General features: G+C 38.8%; 1 long non-coding RNA gene across 1 annotated transcript in view; it reads left to right on the top strand.

The window, feature by feature from the left end:
• LOC148911727 (uncharacterized) overlaps positions 1 to 16,592 on the top strand; it is a 38,891-nt gene that overhangs the window by 9,986 nt on the left and 12,313 nt on the right. The window lies entirely within an intron of this gene.

Genomic DNA, 16,592 nt, shown 5'->3' with positions numbered 1-16,592 from the left:
AGCCACCTCGACAAATTTTCTACAAATTATCTATTAGTGTTTGAGTATTTAGACAATAGATTAGCGGCAAATTTTGAAATAAGATATTCTTCCGTTGTTGCGATTGGTAAAACTAGGTGATGAAGAAGACCTTGTAATATATTTTCTTGGCAAATTAGTGATTTGTGTCACCAAAGATATAGAAAAATAGTGATGTACGACTTCAAATACGACAGGAAAGCAAATTACATTAGAAACCATATAAAACACAGTCTTTATGATTACAGTTTGTTTCTTCCAGGCAAAGATATAATCAGGCAGGCTGACACTGTTAGATCTTATCACCATGTTGCTATGCGACAGCACGTTTATATTGGACAACAAAGGTGCCGGCAGTCTTCTCAGCCATGTAAACCCATGGATATTTGTCCGATTTGTAGCAATACTATTGTTCAGATTCCTACTTTTGATTGGCTAATTTGTAGAAAATTTGTCGAGGTGGCTTTGGTTGGAGTAGTCGCACTGTAATCTAATTCGGCCATCATTGTCTAAGTAATGTTTAATAAACGAGCAGGAGTGTTTTATCGGGTATAAAACACGAGGCGCAGCCGAGTGGTTTTAGACCCGATAAAACACGATCTGCGAGATTATTGAACGGCTTAGAGAACTTATGATGTTTGTTCTCATTGTGTACCGATTTTTTTACGAAATGAACCAAGTTTGATAGAGAAAATCCAAGTTAAAGTTTATGCAAATGAAGACGAATCTTTATCAGATTTAAAATCACCTTCATGGTCATGATTTCTATTGTGTTTTCTTCATGAATTATTAATGAGTTTTCTAAGAGTCAATAGCCAATTTGGGCTGGAGGACTAATTGCCAAATAGAATAGGTACAGAAAGATGATGTTTTTAGAATGAAACACAATGATAGAAGCGAGTCAAACTATTCCTACTCTTTGAGCGTTAAAGTTACAGTGATGAATCTAGAGGGTGTGTGTCCCTGTATGTATAAAGCACAATAAGCATTCATATTTAACAAGACTCCATGTTATACTAGAATATAAAGCTACATGTTCAAAATGGTCTTCAATTTCATATTTTCTTTCTTTTTGGTAAGATCTTGTTACAAAACAGAAGATTCAGCTATTTCTGTGATAACTGTCTTTTGTAAGAAGTGTGCAGATGGCGATGACTTCTAATAAGTTAGGATTTCTAAGAATTTTCCAACTTTATAGGCAATAGCTTATTTTGGTTTATTATTCATGCTTTGATTAAGCTATTCAAAACAGTAGTTTATGAAATCAAAGATCAGTTCTAAGATATAACCTTGTCATGTTAAAGAACTATGCATCTGATCAATGGCTTCAACATTTATTTACCTGTGGTAAACCAGTCATAAAATACCTTTGTTTTTTTTCCTGTCCTGATTCCTCCCCTAAAAAATAGACAAGTTGCACAATAGTACCCAGGGGTCTTCAGGACATTACCCAAGTAACCTTTGCGGGCTTCTGCTACAGAGTTCTGGTCTACAGTATTAGCATATACAAGCTGTCATTAAATAACACCATGTTGTCAAGTGATTAAGAGAGGGCAGAGCTGGCTGACCATGTGATGTAAATTAATGTCTTTGCATGCTCTTTGTCATTGCTTGCTGTAATTCAAGACAGCCGAACTAGAAATATCAATACTGTAATGGTAAATAAGGATTTCAAGTCAATTTCTAAGGGATTAATTCGAAGCAAATATTTCTAAGAATTTTCAATGAACTTCATGGGTAATAGCACCCAGAGGTCTTCATCATTTTCAACTTGTGCAGGTGTTCTGCTCTTCAATCTTGTTTTTATTGTTTGCTGCTTTTTATGATGCTTTGAGGTGGCATTCTGCTTGTGTGTATCTGATTTCAGATCATTGTTGACCATGCATTCATTAAGGATTCATTAAGGATCGATAGCGATGTAGCAGGATGAACAAAACATCAGGCCATTGTCCGCATAAAAAGTGCCTTCAGGGTATTTATTTGCCCTGTCTTTTACGGTAATATTCACTGGGAGGTGTGATCTTTTGTTTGCCTTTTCTTGTTTAGCTGAAGCCACAGTGCTTGTGTTTCTGGACTTGAATAAATATTTATTCTTGTTCAATAATGGTCCTCAAAATTGCCAATCAAAATACTTTTTCACTACATGATGATTCGTAAGTCATCGTAAATGATGCTCTTTCTAATTTTAACTTCAAAATATCTTCCTTATTGACAAAAATAAACTTCTTTTTTCGATTTTACTTCACTAGTATTATAGCAAAAAAAGGCATAAAAGCACCTGTTATTATAAAATATATCACAGCAATACTGATTGGATCAAATCAAGCAATAGATAGTGGTGTAAGAGCAAAACTAGTGCCAGTCCCTTTTCTCTGCTGTGCAAGTGACGCCTTGTGGATAAACGAAGAAATCGTAGGAGTCGCGCTTGTTTTTTTCGGAGTTTTCGATGGTCTTTGCTAGTTTTTTTACTTAAAAATTGTTTGTTTTCATATATTTTAAAAAGTCTTGGTGATATGTCGTTTAGTTGTAGTTGAAAATGTGCGTTTTTTTGGCAAATTATGCGATTTGTTTAGGTCAATTATGCGAAATCGCATCGCCGCATAACGTCAGATGCCCTGAATTAAAGACAGCAGAACTATAAATATTTATTAACCATGGTAATCGTAAACAAGAATTTTTAAGATGTTAATGACTTCTAAGTGAGGAATTTTAAGAATCTTCGAACTTCATGGCGATAGATTATTTTGGTTTACTATTCATGCTTATATTCAATTCAGCTATTCAAAGGGATAAACTACTAGTTGTGTTAAAGAACTACTTGTATGATCAATTGCTTCTACTTTTATATTATTTTGCAAGCTGAAAACGATTCTCATCGCTTGATGCTATATTTTAAACGTATTTTGGCTCTAAAAATTTCAATACAATGTAAACTAATTTAGATTTTGAGATGGCAATATGACAAAATTTTGATGACTGGTGGGAGAAAATATATTGCATATTATGTAGTTCCAGAAATTATCCATCTCCATCCCCTCCCTCCCCCCATCCCCCCCCCCCCCCACACACACACACACATACCCACCACACACACACACAAAAAGTCCAAGAGGTGGGGGGTTAGAGCAAGAACAATACAGTTTGTATGACAGGATAATAGAGTTTTCAGGGCTAGGGGGGTCTTTTAAAAACTTTGCTCCATAGTGGGGGGAGGGTATGGATTATTTCTGGTACTACACTTTGCTTTTATTTGCAAAGCAACAGAGCCCAATATGTGAATATATTTTCTACCAATACAATACCATGTTATATTGATGGTTTCTCCTGATCAAACTCAATGTACAGTCACCTTATTTAAAAATATATATATTATTGTTTAGGCTTTATTCTATAAATGGTTGGCCTAGTTTGTTCTTGTCAATAGCATAATGCTTACAGCTTTTTAGGGAAATGAATTAATATGCTCTCTTAAAGAATTCTTACCAAATGTTGATATTGTGCCATCATTTCCTTGAAAAAGTCTCTGTTCAGACCTGTTATCCATATCCAGAAACAAACTCATAGCTGATCAGACTTATTGTACAGCTAATTAAAACATAGAATTGAGATTGTTAGAGTTTCAAGGAAGGATAAATATTGCAGAACCCAGAGAAAAAAACAAGGTTTGGTTGAATTGTGTGACATACCAACCTATTATTCCAAATAATTTATTGTGAGGCTTCAAGTGCCACTACAATAAAATATCTCCAAGTTGTACTATTTATTTAAGTACTTTACAAAAGAAGAAACTGGCATTTCATTTCGTGTTAGCAATTTTGGTTCTTAAGATAATCAAGCTTTAAGTTAATGCTAATTAGGAGATTAATGATGTTACATTTTCATTAGTATGTATCTGAGAGTATTTGACGAATGTTGTTTAAGCTGTGGTTGCCATGACAACACACTGGTGTCCAAGCCTCTTTCAGCCATTGCTTTGTTATTTTTGCATAAAAACTGTAATAACTCCACAAATATTTTACCATGGTCAATCAAACCTGGACGGACATACATTGCCAATCATTGGATACTCACAGGTGCCAATCATGTGACATGACGTCATCAATCACGTGACTACATTAAAACTGTAATAACTCTACAAATATTTGACCACTGTCAGTCAAACTTAGACAGACACAATTGCCAGACATTGCTTACACATGGGTGCCAATCATGTGACATATGACGTCACCAATCACGTGACTACATATAAACTGTGATAACTCTGCAAATACTTGACCACAGTCAGTCAATTTTGGATAGACAAACAGTGCCAATCATATGACATGACATCACCAGTCATGTGACCACATAAAAAACTGTAATTGCTCTATAAATATGTGATCAATGTGAGTCAAACTTGGACAGACATACTTTGCTGAACACTTATGACACATTCAATCATGCGACATATGTTGTCACCAGTCATGAAATGTTCATGATGTTGAAAAAGGCAGTAGCCGCATGCAGGCTTTGACTGTGTATTTTTTTGTAAACCAGTCGTGAAACTTTATACAATCTGTAAAGAACGCCCTGAGAAAAAAACCCTCAAAGCAATCAGTCAATCTTCCATCTCTACTCACATGCAATGCTTAGTCCAGGAATCCAACCCTTGACCCTCTGAGGTGAGTGTACTACTACTACGTCACCTTTGATCCCCCCTTGTTAACCAATGGGTAACTTGTATCCAAAAAAATTTCATTACAAGGTACTTAATTCTTTGGTTTTATGCTTTTTAGGAGACTCCACTTCAGTAAACAACATTCAAGAGGCACATGTGAAATGTTACAGATAAGCCAAAGTAATAGAGTAAAAACATTACTATGTACAACACATATAGCACTAATTTTAAATATTGATGTAATCGTTTTGTTTCATTGTCGTACAATGCACTTTAATGTCAACTCAACCCATCTTTGTTATCAAGCTCACTGTGGGTACTAGTTTCCTGACATATGCACCTTCAAAATCGTAGAAAAGAAATTTGTCTAAAAACTAGCAATAAGGGCACGGTAACTCACAGGTCAGAAAACTGGAGAACTCAGAAAAACTGTAAGATCACGGCAGTGACCTAACTAAAACTGCTTATTTATGATGGTCAGACCTCAGAGGTGACACGTTAATTGATTTGCATAGGACTCCACAGCTGATTGTAATAAAGTATGGCCATGGTGTATTGTGAAAGACTGAAATATTTGCACCAAGAATGCTGCCAGACTACTTTACAGTCAGATATCTGAGAATCATTTATAGCTAACCTTCTCAAAGATATTTGAATCCAAAACTGTTTAGGTTTATCATATAGATATTGGGATATTAAGGTTTCATTAAAATCACTGGATACCATCACATTCAGTTTCGTAGTTTAAAACAGTACTTGACAAAATAATGAAACATAAAAAAAAAAATGTTACAATGAAAACATTGAAGCTTGTAGGAGTCCACAATACATGTTGAAGTATGATTTGTTTAAAGATTATCAACCCATCTGTGGTTGGTACTTATCTCTGATATACTAACACCTGTCTACAGTGAAATACTTACCTCTGGTGTACTTCTAGATTCAATCAATACAGGATACAGGTGAGTAACCGGTTTAAGATATGTTACAACACTGATAATTATAGAATATAATAGAAACTATTGTAAAGACAAATGTAGGTCTATTGTGATAAAAAGATCAATGTAGGGCATACAATTATTTCACTATAAGTAGGACAAGTAGGACATTATAAGAGTAGTTGAATAGCCCAATTCCAAGATGTGCTTTGCTTGTTACGTTTCAGTACGAGGCTACATGCTAAAACGAATGAATGGTTAACTTTACTTGGTGTCCATTCTTCTAGTAAAGCTACAAATAATGTGACACATGCTAATATTTCTTTACCACTCAGATTTAAAAGAATTGATTAGACCTTACCTTAATTCACTTGAGTAATCACAAGACAATGGCTCTAAGTCAAGGTTCTGCCTTATGTATTTATACATTTACTGTATCTTGTATATGAATTCAAAACTCTAATTTCAAACCATCGTTTGGTGGTCACTCAAGCAAATTCATTTAAGGTTTATTTTAATATATGTTTAAATATTTTGAATTGAAATTATATTTAATTTAATTTTCTTAAAATTGAAATTATATTTAATTTAATTTTCTTAAAATGATTTCCGGTGCCTAGCATAAACAATTAAAGTATTACATGACTATAAATGGCTATAAACTTCAATAACCACAAAATACACAGTGAGTCTTTGTTACAAGTTTCCTAGTGCTGGTTTCAAGCAGCTTCCTAGAAAGAAGAATGAACTCTGTGAGCTGTGTTATTGGTAATGGAGCAGGCATAGCTCGGTTGGTGTGCAGCCTTCAGAGATAGAGGTCCACAGTTTGATCCTTAGGATTTCTATGTCTGTTTCATTATCTCTCTAATCCTTGTAGCTTCAGCTTTGAATACTTTGAAAACAGCAAACTAATGGAGAGGGGTAAAGTGTGCACTGACAGCCCCCAGTAAAACAAACTACAAGCTGAAGAAAAACTGTTGAAGCCTAATATGTTTAAAGCTGCTTGGTGAGTGTTGGTTACTTATTTTCCATTGTGACACCCATGTCCTAAACATTCTCTCTTCAGCTATGAAATACAGTTGTAAATGCAATGTCTTCAAATCAAAAAGCAGACTCCAGAGATTGTGTATCTACTTGTTTAGGCTGTTGGAATCTATCAGGTTGATAGATCATGGCCTACTATAGATGAAGAAGTGTTTTGGTGTCTAATGTTGAAGGAAAGTCGGAGACTAAAAGAGTAGACATTAGCTGTTTAGCCTGTCGGAATCTTAGAAGGTTAATGAATCATGGCCTGCTGTAGAACAGGATTTTTTTCCTCTATAAAGGGAAAAGCATTTGTGAGTCTAATGATGAAGGAAAGGTAAAGGCTGAAAGAAAAGACAGCTGTTCAGTCTCTTGGATTCTGAGAAAGTTGGAAGATCCTGGCCTGCTATAGAACAGGATGTTTTTCCTCTATAGAGGGAGAAGGTTTTTTTGAGTTTGATGTATAACTTAAAGTCAGTCTTAAAAGACTCGCATATTGATCTCATCCAGGGAATTTGTTTGAAGGCATGGATAAAATGACGCACTGTACTTCCATGCAAATATCTTGTTATGTATGGTTTGTTTTGTTGCTGAACACGTACTTTGTATAAAAGGCCACTTGTGTTGATTGGTTTTTACTGGATTCTTTTTGGTCTTGTATAAAAGGCAATTATGTTGATTAGTATTTACTGGTTCATTTTTGGTCTTGTATAAAAGGCAATTGTGTTGATTAGTATTTACTGGTTTCTTTTTGGTCTTGTATAAAAGGCAATTGTGTTGATTAGTATTTACTGGTTTATTTCGGGACTTGTATAAAAGGCAATTGTATTGATTAGTATTTACTGGTTTATTATTGGTCTTGTATAAAAGGCAATTGTGTTGATTAGTACTTACTGGTTCATTTTTGGACTTGTATAAAAGGCAATTGTATTGATTACTATTTACTGGTTTCTTTTTGGTCTTGTATAAAAGGCCACTTGTGTTGATTAGTATTTACTGGTTCATTTTTGGACTTGTATAAAAGGCAATTGAGTTGATTAGTATTTACTGGTATATTATTGGTCTTGTATAAAAGGCAATTGTGTTGATTAGTATTTACTGGTTTATTATTGGTCTTGTATAAAAGGCAATTGTGTTGATTGGTATTTACTGGTTTATTTCTGGACTTGTATAAAAGGCAATTGTGTTGATTAGTATTTACTGGTTTATTATTGGTCTTGTATAAAAGGCAATTGTGTTGATTGGTATTTACTGGTTTATTATTGGACTTGTATAAAAGGCAATTGTGTTGATTGGTATTTACTGGTTTCTTTTTGGTCTTGTGTAAAAGGCAATTGTGTTGATTGGTATTTACTGGTTTCTTTTTGGACTTGTATAAAAGGCAATTGTGTTGATTGGTATTTACTGGTTAATTTTTGTCTTGATGCAAAGTTGTTGTCTGACAAGTGAATGTGTTTAGAAGGTGTTCTCTGTGGTTTATATCTTGATTATTAGCATTGTATGATTTGGTTCCTTGCAAAACGCAAGGTAAATATTCTGATAAACTTAATATAAACCAGTAAATACTAAAATTTGTAAACCAAATAAATTAATATATAATAATAATAATAATAATAATTAATAATATGTTGAAATATATGTTTAATGCATTATTCAAACATTTAATTCGTTAATGTTTCATGTTTATGTAAAAAAGTATCCCATTTCACTAGATGACCATACTGAAAAAGTGCTCTAAGCAGTATCATATGATTATAAAGTAATACATATCTTGATTAGCACCATGACATAGGAGCTAAGCTAGTCACAGGCCAAGGATATATCCTAGGTATTAGAGACATTTAGTTATTGAACAAAATATGTCAGTAATGTGTAAAGAACATTAGAATCATGAAAATATGATGGACTTGACACAACTCAGTATTGAACATTGTACAAGATGCTATACTGGATATAAAGCAGTGCTGCTGATTACATCATTAGAATGAATGTCAGTAATAACCTTGGGTTTTTAGGAACTACACAAGCTGGAGTAACCAACCTCTGGGGCGTGCCTATTAACCATCAATCAAGGTTTGTTTCTGTCAGTAATGCAGTTCAACTTAAGACATGAATAATTTAAGATATTAGCACTTTGATTGAATGAGCAGCTCCTGAACACAGTTCAGTTAAATACAAGTCAATTAAGACTGAAAACAAGAAATTAAAATCACTAAGATTTTATTTGATAATTAAGTAAAGTACAAGTCTTTTGACAGTGTAAAAATAAAAAACAAATTCTGAGCATGCCTTTATCCAATCAAAGACCTCACATTTCATTTGATTGATTGACAATGGAAAAATAAATGGAATTAGATAAAGGAAAATGATGACTGCCGATCACCGTAGAAAAGCCTGTAGAAAAGACTTATATGAGTGAGTTTCAGGTATTGGACTGTTTGCTTTATTTCTAATTGCAAAACTGCTGTCATCTCATGGTGACCAAAAATGGATTAACAAAACATTAGAATTGGTTGATGCCAATACCTGAAGGCAATACTAAAAGCACTGTACAATATATAGAGAAATATATAAAGTAATACTATAGTATGGTCGATCTAGCCCCTGTGCCCCTCTGAATTTTTATATTTAGTTTAATCATTTTAGTGACTCTTTACATCAGGGATTCATCATGTAAAAAGCACTAATTTAGTCTTGGGTAGTTCCAAGGTTTGAAGAGGAAAGAATAAAGTAATTCTATACACCCAAATGGAGACAAACAAGACGTTGTTGATATATTATACGACAACCCAATGATAAGCAGCCCAATGATCAAAAGATCTTCCAAAGTATCTGTAAGATAAGACGACAGTGCAGAGAAAAGAATGTATAGGTTCCAGACACTAGGAAGAAATTAAAGCATGAAGAAAGTCTGTTATACACTATGATTGTAAGCCCATTGAACAAATGATCTTCCAATGCATTTCTCACACCGTTTGCTGCTGCCTTCATGGCATACGAACTCCCTTCACGTCAGAATCAACACTACATAGCTAAATTGTGCTCCCCTAAGACAAAGTTCCTCCTGGCCGACAAGAATTTGTTGTCTACAGGATGCGCTACAGCGAGTGTGACAAAGTCTACATAAAAGAAACAGGAAGACCTGCACAAGAAAGAGTTAAAGAGAGCACAAGAGATTACCGAACATGCACACAAGACCAGTTATTGCCTTGGCTAGGGAGATGTTGAATGAGTAGATAGAGACCCACATCAGTATAATCATACGCAGAGTCAAGGAAGCCATTTTGATCCAGCTCAACCCTAATAGCATTAATCGGGACACTGGAATCCCAAGGAATCCCTGAAGTGTGAATACCAACAATAAGAAAACTCCCTGAACGGAGACTCAACAAACAAACAGCCAATCTCAGCATGAACTGACAACCAATCAAAGTGCATCGCGAGATCAGCAGTGTAGCATGATGCAAGAAAACAGTACAGAGGAAAGAATGCTTTGGTTCCAGACACTGTAGAACAGTAGAGTATGAAGACAGTCAGTGAAACATCATGATTGTAACCCTATCAGACAAGTAATCTCCCATGGTGTATCATGATGCAAGAAAACAGTACAGAGAAAATAATTGTAACCGGCGGCAAGGCGCTCAGCTATGAATCAGATTGCAAGTGGTTTTGACAAAAGAATTCATTGAAAAATTCACACAACTTTACAATACATGAAAAAAAAAACGGGAACGAGATTACAGGATATCTCTAATGAAAACAAGAAAAATATTTACAATGAGATAAAATAAATTTGTAGCTTATCTAAATAGCTAAAAAGTTATGAATAAAATACAGTTTTGCTAGATATAACTAGAAACGGAAATACGTAAATTACGTCACAGGTAATTTGAATATTGCATACTGATTAGCAGTGTTTACAATACGCGAGTGAAAATTACTAGGTTGCAAAGTTTAATGTACAAGTCGGTAAACCGTTTAAAATGAACTAAACCAATGGAAAAAGCAATAGGAAAAATTGACTAGAGGTTAACTATGGCTTTAGGTAAGTATTTTAACCTTTGTTTATGACCAACTAAGAATTACACGGTTTACTGAACACGCGGTCGCAACAATGACCTTGAGTGTAGAGTTTAAGTAGCGAACAAATTAAAGGTTGGAAAGAAAAGGTCTTTTATCCCGCAGTTAAGGCTATTTATCGTAGTAAAAAGGTTAAACAAGCGAGTAAGGCGGTAGCGATCCTATAGTAAACGTTTTAAAGGGTTTAAAAGACAAGATACACTCAGCGTGATTACTAAATTACTACTGCGTGAATAACTTTGTACTAAATTACGCGCTAATGCGACTAGCATTACAACAACATGAAACGAATGCTTAACAAATATATAAATAATCTAAGCTATAAAATATAACGACTAGTTAACGATATTAACATAGATTTGTCCTAAATCTATCCTAGGTAAAAGTGTAAAAGGCTTCAAAGATTCATACCTTTACATCGTAGAGAATTCCTTGTCTTGATATGTGCAACGTCTTCAAGAACTTTTACTACACTGATTTAAGCTTAGTTTGGGCCTATTTTTATGGAAAAACCTGCATTCTTAAGACCTTACACATCCTATGCAATGTTGCACGCCCTAGGCGCAAACAGGATGTCCCAAACACGAACTTACGTAAACAAGCGCCAAACCTAGGCATGACTCACTGTAATGTAATTACGTACGGAAATTATTTCTTGCTTACGCATTTTCCACGCAAACAGTTAACTAAAGAATTACATTCCTATGTGTACACGAGGCATTCCTAATTAAAAATTTAGATTTATGACTAAATAATTACTGTCCGAAATAGTGTCTTTTGACTCTGTCACACTTGCCCCTCCTTTTTGTTTGCTTCGTCCTCGAGCAAATTCAGGAACAATGATACGCAGGTGGACTCGTCAGTGCTGAAGTGCGGATCTTGGAAGATTATAGAGGTTGCTGTGTTGGCCTGCCGTTGTCCTTGTGGAACGTCGGAGTACAGGTGCAGCCAGTTCTTCCTCAGACGCATCATCACTATCATCATCATCATCAGGTTCAGCTGGTTCTGTCATTGGTTGAAAGGCGATTGTCATTTCCCCAATGTCTTCTTCTTTATCTGATGATTCTGGCGATGCAGTACATGTTTGTCTAGACCTGTCAGCTTGCCTGTGTCGTCCTCGTATCTCCAGCATTGGTCTTGGACACACTTGCATTTCTCCTTGACTAACAACTTTATCTCCTCCATGTCCATCAGCTCTTTCAACGACATATGTATTGTTGTCTCTTCGTTCGACGATTTTGTACACTTGGTTGTCCCATTTATCTTGAATCTTGTTTCTTCCTCTGACTTTACGGTTGCGAAGGAGTACTCGCTCTCCAACTTGTAGTGGTTCGGCCAGTGCTCTGCCCTTCTGGTCATGGATCTTCTTTCTGACGGTAGCAGCTTCCTTCAAGTTTTGTGTCACAGTGGTGTAAGCTTCTCGTAGACGAGTCTGGTGCTTGGTAATCCATTGCTGGTTGTCTACTGTCACTTGTCTGTCATCATCAGGAAGTAGAATGTCCAGAGGTAGCTTTGCATCTCTACCAAACATCAGGTAGAAGGGTGAGTATCTAGTCGTTGCATGAGGCGTAGCATTATAGGCGTAACATAACTCTTTCAGGTGTTCAGGCCACCTTCTTTTCTTTTCTGCTGGTAGAGTTCTTAGAAGCTCATGTAGTGTACGGTTGAATCTTTCGCACTGCCCATTTCCTTGAGGATGATAGGGGGTTGTCCTTGACTTCTTAATTCCATACACTGCACACAACTCCTTGACTAGTTCTGCCTCAAATGACTTGCCTTGGTCAGAGTGTATTCTTTGGGGGATTCCATACACAAGGAACCATTCTTTAATCAGGGTCTTGACTACGGTTGTAGCTTTCTGATCACGGGTAGGTACAGCAATTGTAAACTTTGTGAACACATCTGTTAACACGAGGACATTTTCTCTTCCATCTGTTGCAGGCTCAAGCAAGGTAAAATCCATCGCTAGCACTTCCAATGGCCTAGTAGCTAGTAGGCTGCCCATCGGCGTCTTGACTGGAAGGTAGGATCCTTTGGCAATGACACATCTTTCACAATTTGAGATCCATTGCTTCACATCTCCTTGCATACCGGGCCACCAACATCTTTTCCTCAAGAGCTGTTCTGTCCTGTCTTGTCCTTGATGTCCACATTGATCGTGCGCACCCTTCAGTACTTGTGATTTCATTGATGTGGGGAGTAGCAGTAACCGAAGCTCACTTCCCTGTCTGACTCCTGTACGGCGGTAGAGAACTCCATGGCTTTCCTCAATCCTGTTCCAGTGACTAAGCAACTTCCTTGTATCCCTTGTCTCTTGTTGGCTTTGCCTTTTACTTGGCCGACGTCCAAGGTTTCGGTAGTGGAGGAGACGACTGATGCATGGGTCCTCCTGCTGTAGTCGTTGGATCTCTGTGAGAGGTGTGGTTGGGAATGAGGTTGCTTGCTCCTCCAGCGCACTTGTCTCTGTGTTGCTTATGAACGCTGCTGATACCATCAAATGTTGACGTACCTCTTCTGGTAGGTCTGTAGTATTGGTAGAGTAGGCTAGGGTGCTTCTTACTTCAACTGTGGTTGGTTCTTCATCTCGGTTGATGCGACTTAGAGCATCTGCATTCTGATTGTGACGTCCAGGGCGGTACTTGATCGTGAAGTTGAAGTTTGCTAATTCTGCAGCCCACCTCTGCTCCACAGCTTTCAGCTTACTCTTTGACTGTAGGTATGTCAGCGGGTTGTTGTCTGTGTAGACGACAAACTTCGATCCCAGCAGGTACTCCCTGAACTTCTCACATACAGCCCACTTCAAGGCTAGTAGTTCCAGCTTCCTTGATGAGTAGTTCTCCATGTTTCGCTCTCCACCTCTCAGGCCTCGGCTGGCATAAGCGATCACTTTGACTCTTCCGTCCTGTTCTTGGGACAGCACGGCTCCCAATCCTTCGTTGGACGCGTCCGTCTCTAGGATGAAGGGCTTGGTGTAGTCCGGGTAGGCCAGCACTGGTGCTGAGGTTAGTAGATTCTTTAACTTGTTGAAGCTCTTTTGGCACTCTTCTGTCCACAGTACGCCAATCTGCTTCCGGGTGGTCTTGTTACTTCCTCCGCTCCTGAGCTCAGCAACTAACTTGTGCAGCGGACCTGCCACTTGAGCGAACTTGGGGACAAATCTTCTGTAGTAAGACGCGAAACCAAGGAATGATCGCAGATCGCGCACTGTCTGGGGGACTGGCCACTCATTAACTGTCTTTGTCTTTTCAGGGTCTGTCTCGACACCGTCAGCAGAGACCACGTGCCCCAGGTAGGACACCCGATCTCTGAAGAGTTGACACTTGGTTGGTTCAACCTTTAATCCATGATGCTTCAGCTTACTGAATACCGTTTCCAACCGCTCAAGATGTTCTTCAATGGTGGATGAGAAGACTATGATGTCGTCCAGGTAGACCATCAGGGTGCGAAGTATGTCCTCTCGGAAGACTCCTTGCATCAACCTTTGGAAGGTCGCTGGGGCATTCTGTAGTCCAAACGGCATCCGAGTGTACTGAAACAAACCCATGGGCGTTGTGAACGCAGTCTTGTGCTGATCATCAGGATGGACTTCAACTTGATTGTAGGCTGATGCCAGATCTATGGTGGAAAAGTACTTTGCGCCACGCAGTGCCTCCAGTGATTCCTCTATCCTTGGTAGGGGGTACTGATCACGCTTGGTTTTCTGGTTCAGCTTCCGGTAGTCGACGCACATCCTCAAGGCTCCAGACTTCTTTCGTACAAGCACTATTGGGGAGGCATAGTTACTCTCACTTGGACATATCACTCCTTTTTCTAGCAAGTCTTGTAGATGCTGTTGCACCTCCTGGTATTGGTTTGGAGGAATCCTTCTGTAACGCTCTGTGACAGGCACATCATCGTCTGTGTAGATGCGATGATATGTTGTCTTTGTACAGCCAAGGTCCTCCTTACATGAAGCGAACACCTCTTCATTTCTTTCGAACATCTGGAGAGCTTTCTCCCTCTGAAGTTCCGTTCCGGGGAAATGTTCCAGGGTAATCCCGTGAGGGGGTGTCTGTATCCTTTGCCAACGTACTTTGCCCACAGCTTCCCGTTGGGGTGGCATCTGAGGGTCAGCACTAAGGTTACAGCACACTGTCACCATGTTATTCTCGTGTAGGAACTCCAACTGCTCTCCTATCTTGACCATCTCTCCCTCTCGCACAATTCCAATCCGCGTCCTCGGCTTTAGCCATATGTCCTTTGCCGTCTGGTTGGCAACTCTGACATAGTAACACGTCTTGGTAGTATCCACGAGAGTACTGGCCACGGTGAGGTTTCCTTCTACTGGTACACCAAGGGGTTCGATCACAGCATCAGTGCCCCATGATGGGCCTGTGACCAAGATATCAGATTCTGTGAAAGCAGGGACCCAGACTTTGTCTGAGCCGGCTACTTTCACGAACCCAGTTTTACGTTTACTCTTCTTCTCTTCATCTTGCAGGATCTGTTGGTATTGGGGCACCTGCCCAAGAACGTTGGTTCCCAGTAGGCCAGGTACCCTCCTCTGCATGACTGTAGTGGCTGCTGGTGCCTTGTCTTTCAGGGGCTTTGGGCAGTTCGGCCGAAGATGTCCAAGCTCGTGGCAGTTGTAACATCTCCTCGGACCACGTGGGGGACCTCGTGGTGGTGATGGGCTCGCGAACTTCATGGTAAGTTGGGTTAGCAGCTTCTGCTGCTCATCCAGCAATTTTTGTTGCTGCATGAGCCTCTCCACCAGGGCCTTCTGTCCTGCTGTAAGCTCTTGGATGGCATTTACTTGGTTGCTCTCCACCAACACCTCCTTGGCTGCTGCATGGCGATGTGCTCCTCTATCTGTGTCTTCCGAGCTACGATAGGCCTCTTGCCTCACCTCGTTGAAGGTCTTCTCGGGATGTTCTCTGATATAGCGCTTGAGATCCCTGCGCAACAGGTTGTCATGCAAGTTCTCAACGAATGTGTCTCTGAGGTTCTGGTCCTTGTTTTCCAGGGCTCCTACGTGTACTCTGGTTATGTGCTCCGCCATTGACATCAGGGCATGGGCAAAGTCCTGGATGGGCTCCCTGTCACCTTGTTTTCTGGCGAAAAACCTCTGGAGAAGCTGGGTCTTGGTGAGCTTCTCCCCGAAGACGTCTCTTAGAATCCTGAAGAAGCCATCCGGGTCTGTCCAGTCATCCACAGGCCTTAGTCGAACTTCATCTCGAGCCGCACCTTCTAAGCTATGGTACAGGAAATCCACCGCCTCTTGACCAGTTAACTTCTGGGCAGCCACAGACCTCTGTGCATCCGCTATCCAGTCTTCAAGCACTTTGTCGTCTCTGCCACCAGCATACTTTCTCAGCTTCTTCTCCCTTGGCACTGTCACTTGTACCACTGGTGCAGGAACAGGTTGGGCAGGGGGTCCTCCTTCAGCCTGCATGCCATCCAGCTGTGCCTTGAGTGCAGCCAATTGCTCTGTGAGTGCAGCCACAGCTTCTTCCGCCATGATTTCAATCTCGTTCCCGTTGGTAAATAATCAGTAACTACTAATGTCAACTTTCTTGCAATCCCACTTCTGACACCAAAAATGTAACCGGCGGCAAGGCGCTCAGCTATGAATCAGATTGCAAGTGGTTTTGACAAAAGAATTCATTGAAAAATTCACACAACTTTACAATACATGAAAAAAAAACGGGAACGAGATTACAGGATATCTCTAATGAAAACAAGAAAAATATTTACAATGAGATAAAATAAATTTGTAGCTTATCTAAATAGCTAAAAAGTTATGAATAAAATACAGTTTTGCTAGATATAACTAGAAACGGAAATACGTAAATTACGTCACAGGTAATTTGAATATTGCATACTGATTAGCAGTG

This window comes from Actinia tenebrosa, unplaced genomic scaffold (genome assembly GCF_029948245.1).
Source record: "Actinia tenebrosa isolate PJP-AT-01 unplaced genomic scaffold, QUT_ActTen_1.0 PGA_scaffold13__45_contigs__length_12533684, whole genome shotgun sequence".
NCBI classification, from domain to species: domain Eukaryota; kingdom Metazoa; phylum Cnidaria; class Anthozoa; order Actiniaria; family Actiniidae; genus Actinia; species Actinia tenebrosa.
This window is presented reverse-complemented; position numbering and strand designations above follow the sequence as displayed.